General features: G+C 38.1%; 1 protein-coding gene across 2 annotated transcripts in view; it reads left to right on the plus strand.

The window, feature by feature from the left end:
• The first annotated feature begins 6776 nt into the window (after positions 1 to 6776).
• The window catches only part of INPP5E (Inositol-3-phosphate synthase), a 77393-nt gene continuing 71041 nt past the window's right edge, over positions 6777 to 13128 (plus strand). For both annotated transcript variants that reach the window (XM_083144101.1, XM_083144102.1), the window contains exon 1: positions 6777 to 6928. The gene's annotated coding sequence lies outside the window, so the exon portion shown is untranslated. The remainder of the gene's footprint in view (positions 6929 to 13128) is intronic.

Genomic DNA, 13128 nt, shown 5'->3' on the forward strand with positions numbered 1-13128 from the left:
TTAATAACGCTTTTAACTTTAAAATATAGTCACATCTGAGTAAAAAAATTGACTTGAGTTTAGACTTCTATGGGTTAAAATGCAGTACTGAAAAAATAAGTTATTTAAACGCTAGACAAATTTAAGGAATTTCAATAAACGATGCTTCTTGTCAGTTCTCTCTCTTCAGCGTCTCATTTTTGTGCGGGCCCCCAGGCTATAGCTTAGGATAGCCTAGTGGTAAATACTCGCTGCTACTATTTTAAAAAAGCAGAAAGACTAGTATCCGTGCTTTTAGCTATAATTTTTTTTTGCGAGGCTGAAAGTCGTTTGTTCCTTGCATCGCCTCAAGAACTACTTACGAAGTCCAGTGACCCAAAAGCATCTTAACTTTGTGGCACTATGTCAAATACATGAAGGAAAATTGGATAATATTACTACTAAAGGGACCATGACATATTTCATTGAATGTTGTTTCCTTTCGTACACGTCGAGTAGAAGTTGAAAAATATTTGTTTTGCAAAATGCGAATGTTTTGTTTAATCAGGATTGTGTGCTACTTCATACTGCATTACTGTGGCTTATACAATGCGTAACCAACGCTAAACAGTATGTCTGTGTGTGTATATGTCAGTGACGTGCGGTGACGTCGACACTTGGGGTAGCAATCAGTGGCGTGCTGAAGGGGTGGGGTTGGTGTGGGTCATACCCCCCCCCCCCTTTTAGGACAGAGTATTCCTAAAAATAGAACGTCAATAACATGAAAAGATTACAAAATTATGAATGAGTACTAAAAAAAGTACACGTAACCTCCACCCCCATTCGAAAATAAAAAAGATTTGATTTGACTACTAAGCCAGAGATCCTGGGTTCGAATCTCGGCTTGACCATGGGTATTCTTTGATTGTATCCCTTCATCAATTATATTGTATCATCCTCGCGATTAGCCAGAAGTGGCGGAGAAGCGAAGTAAAATAAACCAAATCAAGCAATCAATCAATGATTTGACTTGATTTTTGTTACTTATCGCCGCTTTTTTCTCATATTTGGTTAATTGCGAAGATGATACGATAAATTAATGAAGGGACAAACACAAAGAACACCCATGCCCAGGTCGGGGTTCGAACCCGGAACTCCTGGTGTTGTAGCGCGCTGTGATAACCACTCCCCCACGGTTGGTTGATTTAGTGTTTTAAGTACACTTTATGCACAGAAACAACACAGATAACAAAACACACTTTTTTGTAGTTTCTTCAAAAATATTCATTTGGCTTCTTGAGTTCTGAGATACATTTTTCATTTCAAATTATGTAATTGACCTATCTCATATCATAGTGCTATTTGTACTCATATGATCAAGTGGAAATAAATCTTATCTTATCTTATCTTATCATTATTCACTGCAGAGTACAACACAGGAACAAGAATGCGCGCTCATCACAGGTTCGAATCCCGGCCTGGATTGTTCGAGGTCCCTTCATCAATTTCATCATATCATCACTCATCCTCATTCTCGCGATAACCAAATGTGACAGAAAAGCGAAGTAAAATAAACCAAACCAACAACAATATGAACGTGCGTTCTCTTCCCCAAATAAATACATCCGTTGGAGGCCAAAAGATTAGTATATTTAAATAAAACACTACTAAAACGAGAGCAAGAGAGAGCCTGAGCAAATATTTGTAATTTATTCATTATATATTCCATATTTGAAAAAAAAAATAAAGAAAGCATAACATTATTGTCTGCACATAACACGTTCCCATTTCATAAATAATAAAACTACATCCCATGAGGTTCTGTAAATACAGAGAACATACGTAAGTACTGCAGAAAATTTTCCCTTGAGTTGTTTAGAGGATTTACAAAGAATCAAGGGAAACCAATCCCCTATCTCTCCTATAGGAGATAGACTGGGGGACCTGAAACCGAGGGCTTTCAACCATTGCAGTGGGGGCGAGGGGACAGGGGAAGTAGAGGCAGAAATCTTCCCTTATCCTTCGGGCGACCGTTTCTACCTGGAACTGGTATGGCGGAAGAAGAGCGAGCTAGGCCAGTTTTGCCCGCAGATCACACCGAGGGACGAGAAGCGCGTTAAAAAGAAAGTGTTGCATATGAACTGTGGCTTTAACAAGACAATAAATATTGTGATTTGAAAATAATTATAGATGTGACATTGATTAATCCATCTCTGCTAGACTAGCTACTTCTCAGTGCACGTCACTGGTATATGTGTAAGCACGTGCGAAGATATTAAACTCCCTTAAACGATTGTGGGAAACAGTATATGATAATAAAATTTTCAATCAAAAGTTGCAGATAAAATATTATGTTACATAATTATGTAATCACAATGTAAAGATTTTTTTGTCCAGCTCATAAAGTTAGATGTACGTACAAGGTGCTTCAATAAAATGGTAACTGAACAAGGTGTGGTTTGGATACTTTCAGTTATCTTTTTGTTGAAACACCTTATTGTTGTCAGAGCTGGTAATTGTAATTACAAAGGTTAACTCAAGTGTGTATGTATAGGTCTCTACTATGGATTATTTTTATATAAAATAAATGCTCCCCCCGCAAACGGAAAGAAATCTGTCTTTAGGCGTTCCTTAGCTTTGGGCCCCCAAAACGTCTGAAAGAATCGGCGCCTATGGTATGTAGGGTTGCACAAGTTTGCTGCATTTAAACACAGACCTATTGCTCATCTACATATATTTTCAACTTTGAGTTTGTGCCTGTAGACCTCAAGAAGGATAAGTCTTTGAGGTCCACGTGCAATCCCGCACACCCCTAGATTTTTTGATTGCCAGCAGTGATGTGCCGTAGACTATAAGTTTACGTCTACATGCGTTGTCTACACGTAATCTACGCGTAGATTACATTGGGTTGTAGTTTACATAGACTACGTAGACAATCTAAAGTGCATTAAAATTAATTTTCAAGGCTTTCATGAAAGGAAAGTGACATTTTCAACTATATTGGTTCCTAACGAACTGAAAAGAATCCTATTTACAACAAAATTTCTCTTCTCTTCTATCATCAACTATGGAAGAAGATAAATAGTATGCAGAAAACAACAACAGATGGCAGTCGTGAGGCAATAGTGGTCTTTTTCCCCATAAAACACTAGAATGTTTCCTATATTAGGTTTCTTCCTAGGTGAGAAATTGTTCGAATTTGGAAGAAAGAGTATGAAAAGTTATCCTTACACATCAGCAACTGATACGTAGTATAATTTTATTTTAATTCCACGGCGCCCTTTGCTAAGTTATCACCTTTCGCCATGTTGTTTACATAGATTACGTAATCTACGTGTATAAAATAATCTACGTGTAGAATGTAGACTATCGTTGTTTACGCGTAGACGCACATCACTGATTGCCAGTTATAAAGAAACAAACTGCCGGAAGGTGAGTGTATAATCAGAGAGTGTACACTCACCTCACTTCAGGCACATATCCAAGGAGGGGCCTTAGGGGGCTCGAGCCACCCCCCTGAAAGTTTTCGGTTTACATTAGATAAAATGAGGTTTTTGGTTTGATGTGGTGTGAAATAAGATAATGTGACGATAATTTAGGGAGACAAATAATTATCGAGGCAATACGGAGAATATTCTGTATCCTTGTTATTGTTAATAGTGCGTATCCAAGGTGGAAATCAGGGGGCTCCAGCCCCTCCTTAGAATTTTTTTCTGTTCACACTACATAAAATTAAGATTTAGGCTTCTTGAATAATGTGATGATAATTTGAGAGAGATAATTATCGAGAAAAGACGGAGAATGTTCTATAACCCTGTTATTGTTACTAGCGCGTATCCAAAGTGGGGATCAGGGAGCTCGAGCCCTCCCCCCCCCCACCTTCAGGAAATTTTTCTGTTTACATTAAATAAAATTAGGATTTTGGCTTCTTGAATAATGTGATGATAATTTGAGAGAAATAATTGTCAAGAAAAGACGGAGAATGTTCTATAACCCTGTTAATGTTACTAGCGCGTATCCAAGGTGGGAATCAGGTGGCTCGAGCCCCCCTCCCCAGGAAAGGAAATTTTTCAGTTTACACTAGATAAAATTAGGTTCTTGTCTTCTTTAATAATGTGATGATAATTTAAGGAGATACAATTATCGAGGCAAGACGAAGAATGTTCTATAACCCTGTTATTGTTAATAGCGCGTATTCAAGGTGGGGATCAGGGAGCTCGAGCCCCCCCCCCCCACCTTCAGGAAATTTTTCTGTTTACATTAAATAAAATTAGGATTTTGGCTTCTTGAATAATGTGATGATAATTTGAGAGAAATAATTGTCAAGTAAAGACGGAGAATGTTCTATAACCCTGTTAATGTTACTAGCGCGTATCCAAGGTGGGAATCAGGTGGCTCGAGCCCCCCTCCCCAGGAAAGGAAATTTTTCAGTTTACACTAGATAAAATTAGGTTCTTGTCTTCTTTAATAATGTGATGATAATTTGATAATTTAAGGAGATACAATTATCGAAGGCAAGACGAAGAATGTTCTATAACCCTGTTATTGTTAATAGTGCGTATTCAAGGTGGGAATCAGGGGGCTCGAGGCCCCCCCCACACACACACCTTCAGGAAATATTTCTGTTTACATTAGATAAAATTAGGATTTTTGATTTTTGAATAATGTGATGATAATTTAAGGGGAGAAATACTTATCAAGGCAAGACGGAGAATGTTCTATAACCCTGTTGTTGATAATATTGCACATAAACTTTTCTTGAGCTTTCAGTATTGTCGCAGCAAACTTGAGCACTATGTAGAGACTTGTCAGCATTTGGAAGCTGCACAGCAAAGGTATCACCACACGTAGAGCGATTCGTTGTAATTTTTAATCTCTGGAAGGCGCGAGAGGGAATGTTCTTGAATAAGTGGAGTCGAACTACTGGCAATATTTATAAATCGTTTATCTGCGCAACGTTGTAGAATATACTGAGGATATAAATACGCGTTAATTAGAACCATTCCTAAATAGAAATTCTTTGACCGAACCTTGGATCCAATGAGAAAAATGGCGTTGTCTCTGACATCATTTCCTTTTAAGCGTTCAATTCAAGGACTTGTTCATTATTCATTTGATCGTGTTAAAGGTGCTTTACTTCAGTCTGTAATACGAAATTATAAAAACTTCTGGTGAGTTGATTTTTAAAAATGTGTCCAAAATAAAGATTAGCGTGCCAACGATTTTCGTCAGGGAGAGGGGTTACGCATACTATTTTTGGTGGTCAGTCCTCATTTTGCCATATTTTCCTTTTTTGACGTTCTTTTTTTAAGGACTGTGTCAAATGGGGTTATGACCCCACCAACCCTTCCTTGGGCACGTCACTGGAGATACCTAAACGAGTAAGCATTTGATCATATTGGGAGAAGAAACACTAGATGTGTTGGTAACGGAAGGGATTTCACTGTGCAATAATTGTTTCGCGATCCAGCTGTAGTCTATAGAAGACTTCCTTTGTTTCGTGCCGATATGTGACAAGACTGCGGAAGCTGTGACAGACAATTTTGAACTCTTGCGAGTGCTTAGGCCTGAATATGAACAATTTTGTGGGTTTCGGCTTTTAAAAGAGCTGCAAACATGGGAGGACAAGACACATTAGTGGTGTTCAGGCTCGAATCAGAGAACTGTCTGCGTCCAGTTCGTACCTACTAGGTTTTACTACCATTTACTAGGATGGTTCCGGCATACAACGTTAATGGAAACTGAGGAGTCGAGTGGTAAAAAATGTTCCGATTTCACGTTCTGATTAAAATCACAGCCTTAAACAGTGGTGACAATTTAGGGGATAGTTGCTTCCCATTTTTTTTGCCTCCATACTATGGCCTGTTAATCCTAAGCCTTGTCTAACAAGAGAAAGTAAATTTTCCTTGCAACTCCCCCCCCCCCCCCGGTTTTGGAACCAAATTGCCACCACTGACCTTAAACATATAATTGTGAGGTTCTATCTATACCCCTTAAAAAAATTGTGTTCAGCCCCCCCTGAAAGGAATTCCTGGATACGTGCCTGCCTCACTTAGGCCGTGTCCGGATTGGCAAGCGCTCCGTACCGTTCTCTCCCGTTGTTCTCGCGTGCTGTCGAAGTCACGTCCAAGTCGTCCGAATCTGCATGTCCCCTCGTAGTATGGTTGTCACTTTTCCCGCCAGGTGTCAGCCCGAACTTCACCCACCGCGCTCTGGGGCGCAGGCGCACCGCACGGAAGCAGAAGCAGACGCCACACAAACATCACAATGATTTCCACCTATTTACTACTCATATTAAAAATGTAACATGCTATTTCATCATTTATAATTTTTCTACATTCAGTATTATCGATAAAATGTTAAAGTATCACTGAGTTTTACATCGTCTAATCAGTAAATGTTGTCTGTACAAAGTGAAAGTTAGAATATGGCTGCCAAGCGCAGGGTCACAGCGAGTTCAAGCGTGCATCTGTCGAGCCTCTCTGCTCTCCCCTCCGACTCCACGTCTGCCGCGAATTCGGACAACGGAGGTTGGCTGAGTCCCCGGATGGAACGGTGCTCTAGGTGACATCTGCTGCCGATTCGGACGCGGCCTTAGTACTCCGCTAGTTTGTTTCTTTATACAACGTATTTGCAGACGATACAACCAAGGTCCGTTGATTTGTTTGCCGGGGGAAACTAGCGGTCTAAGGACCTTGGATACAACCAATGTATACAACCTATAAGTGTATCAATATACTCTGTATAAAACAAACCTTATTACTAACGTCGTTGTTTGTATGAAAGGGGAAATTTGACATCAGAAAGGGATTGGGATATTTGGTATGTAGTTGTGACAACACTGACTGCGCTCCAATCGGAAGAAAAAATAAATAAACAAGAAGTTCCATGAAGCTCTGTGACCGTGACGATATGACATAATGCGATCTGTCATGCCATTGAGTGACAGTGCGTGTGTAAAAGATTTGAGGTAAGTTATTCAAAATAAAAGCTGGTTCTTGCTCATTGCTCATACATACTTAAAAAAAAATTTTAAAGATTTTGATGCAACTTGCACTCAACTAAAATTTCGGGGTTATTGTGTACTGTACCTAAGTTTAACCCTTGAACAAAATAAATATGTGTGTGTGTTTGTAATTACTAATACATTGAGGGGTAACTTGCAAATGTTGAAGGATTTTCGAAAGTTTTATAGGAATATTCGGAAGGGGTAACGGTTCCGATTGTTTTATGATTTCTCCTAGCACAAAGACTAATTATCGTAGAATTTTGGAAATCATTGTCACACGAAATTTGAACCTTCCTTAAAGTAATTAGCACTGTTTGGACTCGAAAAAGAAGTTATTTATGTTGAAAAAAACAACTTAAAAATTACCTTACGCAATCATGCGCACTTCCCATGGACAAGATATTCTCCATCGACAAGGGACAGTAAAATATCGTAGAAGTGTGGAAATGAATGTAGAGGTAAATCGGAACCTTAGTATAATGGGTACTTATCCGATAAGGCACGAACACCTCTCACTCGTTTATTTCCTTAATTTTAGCATTGATACTTACATATTCTGCATTGCGGAATATTCTTTAAGGTGAAGTCATGCCTTTTTCCATAAAATTGTGTCAACTTTTCATATTACAAGTCATTATTTGTCTTCCTTGTTATACTTGGGTAACAGATAATATGGCGTGCACTCGTCATGGATCATCGCGCGTTGTGCGGTTTGGAGTGGGTATGCAGTGTTTCAACCTTCTTAACCGAAAAATACCTACTTTCGTGTTTATTATGTCATCATAAACCATTGATGGATAGCCCCAAAAACCATTTCCTAAATGTCTGTTATATCGGAGACACATTTCTAACGCATATTTTCAGTTTCAAATGGTTCGTACTTACCAATTGTTGCGGAACCTATTTCAAGGTGCCATTATGCTTTTTACACGAAAATAACTTCGATTTTTTACATTACGAGTAATTCTTTTATTAACAGTTTCATACATTGGAGTCACATTTAAGTCGGATATTTTGTCGTTCTCGTGGTTATGTATTGCGGAACATAGTGGAAGGTGCCATTATGCTTTTTGCACGAAAACAAACACTTTTTCTGCTAAAATAAACCATTTTCCTTCATGCTACGGAAAGCACGTCACGGTGCGATATCGCTTGCTTTGCGAATGGTAATGCTTCTTTTGTTTTCGAATATCAATGTTTCCAACTGTATTGTGCATGAAAGTTGTAAAAAACCGGGGATCAAGTCTGGAAATTGTACATTTTGATGACACATTGTTCGTTAGCCCCAAAAACCATCCACGGGTAGCCCCACAAACCATTCACACGAGGTTAGGTTAGGCCTGTTAGGTTAGGTTCCATTAGCACCCATTTCACCCCTAAATTCATCGAAAAACCATTTTTCCTTTTTCTCGACAAAAAATCGCACGTTTGGAAACCCTGATTCCACTAGCAAGATCGCGTGACTTCCGACGCTAGAGCCACCTGCAGGTACATCTTGGAAACAACGGCATGATGTTGTCGATTTTCACAAAATGCGCAATATTATTACATGAAAAGTGATTATTTAATGTTCTGCTGCATTGTACGATGAAGTTTTAGGAAGAATATATATCGACGAAGGTTGTAAACCTTGGAGAAACTCATTTCCGTAAGTAGTTTCTTGTGTAAAATTGAAGAAATGTGTCTCCAATGTATGAAACTGTTAGCATTCTGTTGGGTCCTTTCTTCCGTTGCGGAACATAGAATATTTCGCGCACAGCTGTGGATCATCACGCGTTGTGCTTGTGTTTTGTCGATTTGGAGTGGGCATGCAGTGTTGCAACCTTCTTAACCGAAAAATACCTACTTTCGCGTTCATTATGTCATCACAAACCATTGACGGATAGCTCCAAAAAACATTCCCGATAGCCCCAAAAACCATTCACGATAGCCCCAAAAACCATTCACGTTATCCCCATGAACCATTTCCGGCAAGGTTAGGTTAGGTAAGCATAGTTAAAGAAAATAAAAATAAAAAAATTCTGGTAAAAAAAGGCACGTTTGGAAACACTTCTTCCTCTCGCAAGACCGCGTGACTTTCGACACTCGCGCCATCTGCAGGTTCATAATGGAAACAACGGCATAATGTTGTCGCTTCGCACACAAGGCTACTTTATTACATCAAAAGTGCTTATTTTCTGTTGTGCAGCATTCCATAGTGACAAAATACCTCCACGAAGTTTGATAAATGCAACAGAAACTCATTTCTGTAAGTAGTTTCCTGTAAATTTGAAGAAAAGTGTCTCCGATATAACAGACATTTACCCCATTTCCGGCAAGGTTAGGTTAGGTAAGCATAGTTTAAAAAAAATTAAAAAAAAGTCACGTTTGGAAACACTGCCGAGACCGTGTGACTTTCGACGTTCACGCCATCTGCACGTACAGTCTTGGACAATGCTGGGTTGTAACGACCCTATTGAAGAAGCACTGAAGCAAGCCCTCGGTGTCTGACCACCAAGCGCCTTGTGAGTAGACAACCCAAACAGCATTGCAATTCTGCGGCTTGTATACCAGTCACGGGTATACATCACTGTAAATTGAGTAGTGATGCCTAAGAGAAATACGAGATGAAGATTGTTGGAAGTAATGTCTCGTGTTCTCGACATGGAATAATTCTCGGTCCAAGTTACGTTCCTTTATTTAATGTTGTTTGGTAACGAACCTGACGGACTGGGTTTATATTTTCACCCCTTGCAATACACTAAGTTCTATATTTTATAGTTATATTAATGCTTTGAACGAAAATAATACCTAGAACAACATCCAACACACGTTCACACCACTCTTGTCACACACATGCACGTGAAAACGCACACTCAAAGCTAAGTTTTAACTTCCAAGTGAATGTCCAAATGACAGTAAACGGAGAAGCATGATGTGCGAAGCATGTGATATTTCACAGAATGAATGCGTCTATTTTTGACACACGTGGTTTCTATTACTAGAGAATGAGACAATTATCAGAAATTAAGATGCATTTACTTTTTCATGTGCTGAGGAAGGAAACAGACTGACTGGAAAAAAGAAAATGTAGTGCTATTGATAGTGTGTTGGTTAGCGTGCAGGGCTTTCATCAGCGAGGCCTGGGTTCGATCCCCACCATGGGCAAATTTTTTTATTATTTTCTTGCAGTGAACAAGTTTATTATTTTGTTTTCTAGGCATTTTAACGAAAGGATACACATCAAATTTAATATTTTAATCTGTCCTTTCATTCTTCTAATACGTTCTGTATCACAAGGGATATAGAGATTCTCTATCTTGGCCAAGGATATTTTCTCAATAGTTCCGTAGCTACGATTCTCCAGTCCCTTCCACCCATTTATTTATTTACTTTCTTCATATCTACTCACGAAATACTATGAATGTAGCGAAAACACACAGATATAGTTAGAACAAGAAACACACCTCGCATCGAAGGTTCCAGGTTTGAGTTCTGGATTTATTGCGAGGGTGGATTATAACTGTGTGTATATTTTTCATCTTCGTCTAAAAAGCATTCCTCACTATTCCCGTGATTAACTTAGGGAGAGACCAAAGCTACTCAAATAGCAAAAGTACAGAAAACGCATGCCACACCTGGCTATGCATGTTATACCTTGGGAATTAGCAATCTGAAAATAAACTTTCGTTTTGGTGGACTACTTCCAAAATCGTTTCGTTTGGAGTGTTGGCTGATGTAAGATGCACGATCAGATGCCTGAATGTTACATTCAAAACTGCAGAGAACTAACTAACTAACTCACTCACTAGCCTTCTTAAACCAGAAGTTTCAAGGCTGCAGCAACACAGGCCTTCCACCTGTCCCTATCCTGAGCAAGATCTATATACTCTTTCACATCCATACGGATTTCCTTTAGGTCCAACTCAACGGAGTCCCTCCATCTTCGTCTTGGCCTTCCTACAGCTTACCATCAGGTGTCCCAACAAGAATCCTGTAAACTCCTCTTTCCTCTCCCATTCGCGCCACATGGCCTGCCCACCTAAGTCTTCTTGATTTAATTATTCTAATAATATCTGGACATGAATACAAATTATGTAACCTTCTCCACACACCTGTCTCCTCATCCCTTTTAGGTCCAATTATTTTCCTAAGGATCTTATTTTCAAATACTCTCAATTTATGTTCCTCTTTCAATGTAAGGGACCAAGTTCCACATCCATATAATACTACAGGCAAAATTACTGTTTTGTATATTTTAACTTTTAGTTTCTTAGATATTAAACGAGAAGACAAAAGTTTATGAAGAGAAAAGTAACATGCATTTCCTGAATTAAGCATACTTTTTATTTCCTCTTTAATATCATTTTCATTTGTTAATATTACTCCTAAGTATTTGAATTTGGAAACTAGTTCAAACGAGTTGTTATCAATAATTAGATTTTGATTATTACCTAACACTTGGTTTCGGCCTGTAAGCATATATTTAGTTTTCTCTTTGTTAACTTCCAAACCTATCTCTTTAGCAGTTTTGAAAAATATTTTAGCATTATTCTTAATTCTATTTATATCATCCCCTAATAAGTTTAAATCATCTGCATATGCTAACAACTGATTCACACCATTTAATTTATTCCTTCGTTAGTTTCTTTTACCTTCCTAACAGCATATTTTAATTTATCTCTTTTGACCGAATCATGTGCTTTTTTGAAATCAATGAATAGCTGATGGACATTTTGATTATATTCCCAATTTTTCTCAAGTGTCTATCCGATGTAAAAAATTGATCTGTAGTTGATCTGTCACGTTTAATGTAATTACATAAACTGCACTTACTACACAAAACTGCAGAGAACAATGCATTATTTTTTAACAGTTTACAATGCATGACTTATCAATAGTGAAATTTATTTTCGTACTATAATAGGAATTTAGTTATTAATATAAATAAACAAGAGAGAAGAACTAATGATGAACTAAAATAAAATATCTAAGTTTCTCAGGAAAAGCACACAAGTCACAAACTGCGAATATCTGTTGATTTCATCTAAGAAGGAGAAGCTACGGTTTGGGACGGGACTTTCTATAGTGGTACGGTACCCTGCAGTTTTTTTTATTATTGAATTAAAGGAATACACCTACTTGTCAGTATCCCCAGTTCTTCATATTTTTCTCAGTTGTCAAACATGTCAATTTTCTCTATGTTCTCTTTATTCTCATTGGGACACACACAAACATCCATGCCCGAAAAGAGTATTGATAATAACGCACGTTAGCCAGCAATTTCCGAGGAAAAGTTTGATACCCGGTTTATACGCGAGTGGTTGGGATCCCACTTTAAACTGTAGGTCCAGTCCGGTATAAGCTTTCTTACTGTGCATAAAGTGGACTTAAAGGAAGAAAAAATCCGAGGAAAAGCGCTTGAAGGTTTCGATAATTTCCAAGTGCCTTGATGAGGAGATGCTATTGTATGATTTTAAAGTGACCAGGTAGCCCCATAGTAGCGAATAAGTATCACGTCCCGAAGGTTATGGGTTCGATTCCCGTTCTACTGCCCAATTTTATTTTAATAACTCGAGCAACAAATGTTTGCATTTTATTTAATAATTTATTGAAATAAAGGTGAAATATATTTTTACTTTATTTTTGGGTGGAAATCTCTATTTTTACCGTTTTCAATTTTATTTATGGAAATATTTTTTTAAGATAGTTTTCCACTTTTCTCATCATTTTACAAACATTTACATATTAAATTGTCCACGTGTTTTATTCAAAAAATGTTATACCTGGTGAAAAGTATACATTTCTTTCGAGAAAATGAACCAGGAATAAATATAATTCTATTCGCAAGTAATTATCGTAAAAGTTTGGAAAACGAAATTCAACAATTCGCACAGCAAATAAAATAAGAATGTATGCAATAAATAAAATGAAATAATTAGTTGCTTGAGTTGAGAAAAAAATTGGAGGGAATCAAATGGGATCGAACCAAGTACCTTCTGCGTGTCAAACTAACACGCTACCACCACACCACCGGGCCTTCTGACAAACGGACAATATATTCGTCTCGTGAGTAACGCTTGCTAAGTTTCTAAACATTGAAGAGCTTTTTTCTCGGGAGTGACTGGCTAATGTAATTGTTGTTGTGTGTCACGGAGATATGTTTACTGCAACATTTGATC

The sequence above is a fragment of the Lepisma saccharinum genome, chromosome 22 (genome assembly GCF_977018435.1).
Source record: "Lepisma saccharinum chromosome 22, izLepSacc3.1, whole genome shotgun sequence".
In the NCBI taxonomy this organism is placed as follows: domain Eukaryota; kingdom Metazoa; phylum Arthropoda; class Insecta; order Zygentoma; family Lepismatidae; genus Lepisma; species Lepisma saccharinum.